Source organism: Natator depressus, chromosome 8, assembly GCF_965152275.1.
Source record: "Natator depressus isolate rNatDep1 chromosome 8, rNatDep2.hap1, whole genome shotgun sequence".
In the NCBI taxonomy this organism is placed as follows: domain Eukaryota; kingdom Metazoa; phylum Chordata; order Testudines; family Cheloniidae; genus Natator; species Natator depressus.
In genome coordinates, this window is record NC_134241.1 from 22,870,858 (window position 1) to 22,879,390 (window position 8,533).

At 41.6% G+C, this 8,533-nt stretch overlaps 1 non-coding gene across 1 annotated transcript; it reads right to left on the reverse strand.

Moving 5' to 3' along the window:
- Positions 1-6,698: 6,698 nt before the first annotated feature.
- Positions 6,699-6,890, reverse strand: LOC141993052 (U2 spliceosomal RNA). The gene has a single exon (XR_012640747.1). It is a non-coding gene; the product is annotated as a U2 spliceosomal RNA (small nuclear RNA).
- Between the last annotated feature and the right edge of the window lie 1,643 nt (positions 6,891-8,533).

Consider the following 8,533-nt stretch of genomic DNA (forward strand, 5'->3'; position numbering starts at 1 on the left):
CTATGTGGCCATTCTTGCTTCAGTTTAAGTGTCTTTCTGTGGTTTCATTAACCTGTTCCTAATTGACTTAGGCTAAAATGAAATACACATTTCACACAGCTCTTTGCACCAGTTTATCTAAATCACGTTAAATTAAAAAGATGTTTTTCGTTAAACTTATGCAGCTCCGCATTTAGACAAGTCCTAAGAATGGTAAGGAATACATTTTATGAGTCCTCACAACCCAGAGGTTGATTAATAATCAGGCCTTGGAATAGATCATCCAAAATACAGCCTTGAGTCTCAAAGCAAAAATGAAATTTTATATTGCTATGGAATTATTATCTCTGCCATTTCTAAGAATGCCAGGGATTTAATCCATCTACTGTCATTTTAGGACAAATCCTCAGCTGAAGCTGAAGATCTGGTTCTTCCCATCAAAAGATGTTGAGATAAAAAGCTGCAGATGTTATCCTAAAGTTGCACTCACTCACCAGAAAAGGCTGACCAGTAAATTGTAGCCAGTCACACTGCAAACTCCAGCATCGGCCTCTGCAGTTTAGTTGCAGTCTATTTCTCTGGGAAGAAATGCCACCAAGATTAGTTCCCTAAGTTCTCATTTCTTTTGTTTTCACCAAAGAAACAGGACAGATAAAATAATCGGCAAAAAAAAAATGTTTCTGCAAATCATGTCTGCTACACTGAATTTTGGCTCATTTCAGTGCAGTTCTGTTTCTGACATTAAAAATGTATTAACATTCACAAAAATTTATGACTTTCATAAAATCTTTGTTTGTTAATGCTTGTAAAGCACTTTGAGATCCTTGAATGAAAAAAGTTATATAAGTGCAAAGAAAAAGGAGTAGCAAAGTTATAATGCTGAAAATGATATCACAGGATTCTGTGTTTATTCCCTTCCAAACATCTCCAAATCAAATGGTCAGTGTGAAATTTTTTTTAAAAAAAGTGTTTTCTTTTATGTTTACTGTAAACGTAGCCTGGATCCAAAAGTTACACTGTGTTTCTGCTTCCCACATCACTGTCAGTACCAATGAACTGATCCATCCTTAAATATTTTGCTTGCTTGTCCTTCATAACTTGCTGAGTTAGATGAACACCTTTGCCTCCTGTATGGCTGTCTTGGTATTGCAGGAACTGATGAATGCAACACAGTTATAATACTGAGAATTTGAGAAGTGGAAGTGTAGATATTAGATCTTATTAATATACCATCAGTTTTGAAGCAGAAATTCCCCCTTGAGACCCATGTGACTTTCTGCTTACAATCGATAGCATGATCTGACCCATTGTGAGCACTTTAAAACGGTTACTGCTGACAATTTAGTTGATGCACAAGGCAGAATAGGATCCAGCTCATTCTTCCACTGCAGTATTAGCTAAGCGATGCCAAATAGTGTCAAAAGTTATCCACTGCTTTATCATGAAAGTAAAATATAGCTAAATGAGAAGGCACCATTTTTACTTTGCAATGATTCTGACTACAGCTGGGCAAATTCTGCAAATATTCTTTTCAGATTTTCCCTAGACAGAACTCTTTATGTTAAATGTTAGTTTCTATGCAAGCTCTCCCGGCGTAGGCTACTGGTAACCTGAACCCTCAATCTCCTTTTTATGCAAAAATATCAGGTAAATTTGGGGATGCCTCAAAGATCCACATAACTGTCCCCAACATCCTTTGGCCAACCCTGTGCATGATGCTGTAATCAGTGTACAAGTGTTGGTTATATTTTCGGGGATGGACTTGAAAAAAAATGTCTTTTACCTTTTCTCCATTCACCTTCTGTTTTCTTTCTCTTTTCACCTTTACCTGCCCATCTTTTTCCTCCTGTCTTTTTTTCTTTGATTCACCATTAACCTTCTCCACTGTTTTGTCAGTCTGTTATGCCGCCACTGCTGTTATCCCTTTTCTCTTATCTTTGTTTATCATCTCCCCTTTCTCTTCATTTCCACCCTCTTCAGATTCATTTCCTCTTCATTATCTTCCCTTCCCTTGTCTTCCGCCTATGCCTTTGTCTCTACTGATCCACAGTCCTCACATTGTCCTTTTCTTCTTTCACCTTTTACCTATGGATCCCCATCAAGTAAGCAGGCTGTGTGGTAGTTTGCAATTATAATAACCTGAGTTTAAGATATTTTCCATAGCCATATACATAGCTCTAGGTTTTTTTCATTATACTTATGTTATTCTAGATACTGTATATATTAGTTCCTCTGGTTGTGTTGTCAAAGTTCCATGTACTTATGGTGCACTAAAGAATGTAAGTGAAACTAACAATATTTTGGCTTCAGTAACTATAAATACCTTGACTAAAAAAATTCTAACAAGTTTCATGTTCCATTCCAAAAATGGAGATGCCAAGAAAAGTTTTATGAAGTGAACTTTCAGTGCACATATGCCACTTACTCTTTCTCATATTCTAAATCATTATGGGTAACATTTTCAAAGATGCCTAAGTGACTTAGGTGCCTAAGTCCCATTTTTAACGGGAATCGGGTTCCTAACCTAATTAGGCACTTTTGTGCAGAACAAATGACTTCCCAACTCAAACAGAAACCCTCAGAGGATAGGCTCTCCCATTGTCACTTTCTCCTCCTCCTCCTCTCTCCCCTACCTCTGCCTTCCTCCTGCTTCACTGACTCTTCATTCTGAACCCCACATACATTATCCCACCCCTCCACCACTTGCCTTTCAATTTCCCTCCTCAAGCCACATGCCTTGCCCTCATTTTCACTGTGTGTGAGAGAGAAAGAGTGCAGGATAAATGGAAGGAGGGGAGGAAGAACGAATAGTAGGGCTAGGGGAAGTCCTCCTTCCCACCTACTCCAACTTCTGGCAGCAAGAGTGGCCCAGAAAAAGAGGAGTTTCTGAGGCCCTTTCTCACCCAGGCTGGTGGCATTAGAAGTAGCCTAGGAAAAGGAAGCCTTGCTGCATTTTCTTTCCCAGCCAGCGTCTCTGGAATTAACTGCTCCTTCCTCCTCAATCATCCCTAGCTGGTGGCACCAGCACAGCTATGAGACAGGAGAGTTCTGGAATGCCCATCATTAGGCTAGAGTGAACTTGGCTCCAAATCCACATTCCAAAAATTGTTAGCTGCCCAGTTGCCTCTTTATTTTTTTGCTTTACATGAACTTAAGGGATGCTGAGCCAGAGTTATAAATCAGATATGGAAAGGAAACAGAAAAGTACAGCACAGAGCAAATGATGCTTAAATAAACCCAGCCAGACTTCTGCATCTGTACACTCTCGACCTCCATAGGAGACTCCAAAGCTGATGACAGGAGGAGGCTATTCGGTCTTCCACTATGTTCATAGGGAGTATGGCAACCAGGACCCAAATTAGACCAGACCTCCAAGTTGCCCTAACCTGTACCACGTGCCAAATGGGCCTCTGAGAGCCCCAGGATCAGGGACGATAAAGCTGCCTCCCCTGTGTCTCTGTGCTCATAGGGTATGTCTACACTGCACACTAAGCCCAGATTCTGATTCAGATTTGGGCCCAAGCCCTGCACCTGTCCACATACAAGTCAGTGTGACTTGGGTCAGCAAACACTGAGAGCCCAGGTCCTAGGACTCTGCTATGTCAGAACCTGAGTCCTGCTGTGACTTGGGTCCAAGCCCTGTCATTTTGCAGTGTGGATGCAGGTCAAGCCGCAGACCCAAATCAGAAGGTCTGTGTAGTGCAGTGTGGATGTATTAGCACAACTGTGAGAATCGGGTCCAGCAATTGTAAGCCCAGTTTTACAGTGCAATGTGGGCACTCAAGCATGGGCTTGAAAACACTGAGTCCACAAGCCTGGGTCCCACAGTGGGCACATCTTAATTTTGTTTTGATCTTAGAATTAGACAAAATGTCTTGAGATAACTAAAAGTCTTGCAGTGAATAGATTTCATAATTCAGGTCATGAATGACTCCCATTAGCTTATATTTAAAGCTAAAGCAAACAGAAACAATACTAAGGTTTACCTATTTAAGAGTCCAAAATGTAGCAAATCGTCACAGAAAGTGGAGGGAGGAGCAGGAGGAAATAATGTGGAGAAGGCAAGAGAGGAAGGAAGCCAGTCTGTTTTGCACATGGCTTGAATTCTAGCTGTGGTTGTAGCATGGCTGTAAATAGTTCTGTTAATAAAGAGTCAGTTTAGTTTTAGAAACACGGAGACCTGTCATGTCGTTATGCAGCACATGGTACATGGAACATGGTGGCAACTCAGTCTAGTGAGACCCATAACAGGAAGGAGAGTGTGATTAACAGGCAAACACATAGCATCTGCAAACAGGCTGCACAGAGGACTGGGACCACCAGGAATGCTGGATTTCTTAACAAAAAAACCTTTCATTGGAATGGAAGCAATGTAAGCAAGAATAATACCTTCATACAGAGCTGACCACAGGGGATACAGGTGAAGAACAGAGAGTGCTTTGTTACTATTTTATTGGAGGAAGGGATTAGAAGTATGTGAGAAGACACTCTAATAATGCCTGAAACACTGGAACAGCTGATAAAGGTGTCTGAGTACCGTAAACCCAAACAGTATGCCACTGTAGAGACACTTGAAGAAGAGCTCTGTGTAAGCTTGTCTCTCTCGGATGCTGATCCAATAAAAGATATCACCTCACCCACCTTGTCACTGTAGAGAGTTACTTTTTTTTAACCTGAAACCAAGAAGCAGAAGAGGAAATCGATACTTGTATTACAGAGCTGAGAACTTTGGCATCCACATGTAACTTTGGAGACATTAAAAATTCCCTAATTGGAGTGAGAATTATGTGTGGGACACGTGATTCTCGTTAACAGGACAGAGTGTGGGGAGAAGGGGATTTAACCCTGGAGAAATGGCTTCAAATAGCAAGGGCAGCTGAATTGTCCATGGAAGGGATCAAAGTAACAACAATCACTAGTGCAGAACAAGTGCACAGGCTCAAGCTGAAGGAATCCAGGAGGCAGGGCAGAGACTGACCAGCCAAGAATGCAGACATCATGCTGCAGTGTATATACTTTGGAAAGCAACACTGAAGGCAGAAAGAAAAATGCCCAGCCTGTGGGTAGTGGTGCAAAGGATGTGGGAAACAAAACCAATGTATGTCCCAGTACTGAAGCCACCCCTGGAAGAAAGGCAGAAGTACATGCAGGGATTGAGAATATAGAGACTTCCAACAAAGTTTCTGCAGTGCACTTCTAGCAAACCCAAAAACCTGCAGTTTATGCACACTGAGGATGAAGGCGGCCAGCCATTCAACCGCCATATTTGCAACCATGCTATTAGATCAACGACCAGTTAGATTCCAGATGGATCATGGAGCCTGCTGCAATTTAACCCAGCAACACAGATAAGCATCAATATTAGACTGGAGGAATATGACCCAAGTGCAATAAAACCATTCTGAGACCAATGGGCAAATGCAGGCCATTGATAAGAAACCCATGAAACAAGAGACATAACTTGGAATTTATAGTAGTTGACACATTGGAGTACCACCCACTGCTGGGCAGTGCAAACCATGGATTTGCTTGCAGTACAATACCAAAGTATCCTCAATGTGAGAGAAGGCCCAGGCCTCTGTCCAGCATTCTAACAGAATGTCAGGACATATTTCAAGGACATGGACACCCAGATAGCAAGCTGGAATTAGAAGTAGACCCCAATGTGCAGCCTGTGAAACTATTGAATGCATTAACCCTGGTCGAGCCACTGACGGTATAGGCAACCATGCAAAGAAGTGGCATCATTACACCTGTTGAGACTAGCTCAGAGTGGATTAGTAGCCTAGCAGTGATGAGAAAACCATCAGGTAAACTGAGTATCTGCATTGATCCAAAACCGCTTAACAGAGGGCTAGAATCTTAGCTGCAGTTGCAGCATCTCTGTAAACAGTTCTCTTAATAAAGAGGCAGTTGAGTTTTAGAAGCAGGGTCTTCCCTCCCCCTCCCCCCCGCCACACACACACCCAGCTTTACTGGCAGGTGGTACATGAAACAGAGAGAGGAAGTTAGTTATCTTCAGCTTTGAAGTAACCTTTATTTCTGTTACTGCTAGTTTACATTCACCGCACAGCTGCTGTTAGTGAGATTTGCAGCCTGTGATACATCACATATCCAGCACCCCGGAGTTCGCAGTGACATGCAAGGAAAGCCAAGAAAAATCACCAGTTCTTCTGTTCCAAAAATACTTTTGTTTCAGACAGTGCACATGCTGCAGCAGATCATTGCACCAACCAAAAGCAAATGAAAAGACCCAAATTCTCCTTCAAACAGCTCCAGTTCTCCAAGACTGAAGGAGTTCACAGGCAGAGCTGCATGGAATAAACAAGTACCCAAGAACTTTAGGAAACACTAACATTATTTCTCTTTACAATGTTGTCAGTAACACCACAGAAGAATGGTAAGCTACTGCATCAACAGGGATTTGCCCCTGTTTAGTATGTGTGAGAGGCTACACAGAGAGTGTGTGTCTGTGTCCGCTGAAAGCGTCACACTGGTAGAACCAGTGATCTGTGAACACATTATAAAGGAGAACACCACACCAGCACTAGAACACATATAAAAGTCCTGTAGAATCATGGCTTTTCCCCTTGTGATAACAACAACATTGCCTCTCTCTTATATAGCACTTTTTATCTGCAGATATCAAAGCACTTTATCTAGGAGGTGAGCATCATTATCCCCTTTTTACAGTTGGGGAAACTGAGGCAAAGAGTGAAGTGACTTGCCCAAGGCCGCCCAACATTCCAGTGGCAAAGCTGGGAATAGAAACCAGATCTCCAAGTCCCAGGCCTGTGCTCTATCCACTAGGAAAAACTGCCTCAAATACTGCCCCCGCGCAGGGGATGTATCAGCTATTAATCTGGTAATAGCTTCTATGTTTGATCTTAGCCAAAAGGCTGAGAAGTGATGTTGTGTAAGGTTTACAAAATAAAGTTTTCACTCTAATGTCTTAGTAGTTTGGAACTGTACCTGTGTAACTCAATTGCATCAAATTAGTAAAGTCCTACTGCCCAATGAGTTTCCTCTTGACTAAATACACATGAAATGTCTCTCAGGGGTCAGTTCTTGAATAGTGCAGTATCTATTTCATGCCTGCAATTATTTTACTAAGTCATAACTGAAGGAAGTTTTATACGGCGTGGTCTGATTTCGTCAACATAATTGTATATACCTTTTTCCCTTTGAATATATTTCAATTGATTTAAGATAAATTTCACACATACATTTGGGAAGCGATAGTGGAGAAAGATAGATACCGAGATGAGATGCAGAGTGCAGATATAGGTATATCTCTACACCTCTGTACCTTTACTTTGCAGCTCATCTTTGTGTGTGTATCTTTCAATTTTATATATTTTACACACACACACACACACACCACCCCTCTATGTCTATATAAATATAGGAGTAAACAGATACATTGAGAAACAAGTAATGAGATTAATAAGCTTTTCCTCAAGTCTGTCTTCTAAAAAGCTCCTGCAGGTTTCTGCTGAACTAAACCAGTCACAGATCCTTTGCAGTCTGAGTGAGGTTATGTGCTCACTTATTGAAAACCTGTCTTGTGGTGGAAATAAAATATCTGAGTTATCATTATGCACATCTTTAATTTATCATGCTTTAATTTGTCCCTTTGAAGCTTTAAACTGAGCTGTTTTGGGCTATAAATAATGATCCTTTGGGAACCTGGGTCTTGCCTCTCAAACTAAAACTTCAGTGACTCATTCTCATGTATATTTTCTTCCATTATCATCACCATGGCTGAATGTTCATTCTGAAAAGTCAGAAGCTGTGATCATTTTAGAGATAGGTCAGATTCTATATTTCTTCCACACAATAGATGCCCTTAAACAAATGTGATTTATTTTATAACTGAGACTTGTTAAAGAAACAGTTTGTAGTTACAAATGACACTCCCCAAGCAATTTTGATGTTCCCCAGAGATTATTGTGTTGGGTCTCCATCACAGGTTCACTGGAACCAGTGATGCATCTCACGAAGCAAACGTCCTTTATTTTGACAGCAGTAAATTGGTGTGGCCAACTCAGGGTGGCCACCTGGGCTTTACATTCCCCAGTGTCAAATGGAACAGTCTTTCATTGGTCTAACCAAAAAGGTACAATCAGAGTTAACTCCCTGATCTGGCTGGGGTTAAGATGAGAAATCTCACTCCCCTCCCGCCATGTTCCAGCTTCACTCAGCCAGCTCCTTCCACCTTCACTTCTGGGCCCTGATTGGCTTCTGCCTGCTCCTATCCATTCTAGAATTGAAGACCAATTTTCATAGGTTCTCTTAGCAGCTGATCCTGGGTGGCTCCTCTAGGAGGTCTAGACTCACTAGTCTTTTTCCCCAAAAGAGTATGCTTTGTCATGCTGAGTGTGCCAAGCCGAGGACATCAGACACCTCGTGCACACAGTCTCCATCACCCAGCATCCTAGAGTTACTCCTAAGAACAAAAGCAAATTTGCTAATCAGAAGAGATTACGCCTTGCTGAAAGAGGCACACCACAAGCGTCTAATGACCTCATTTGGCATTTCTAACTTGTTACCT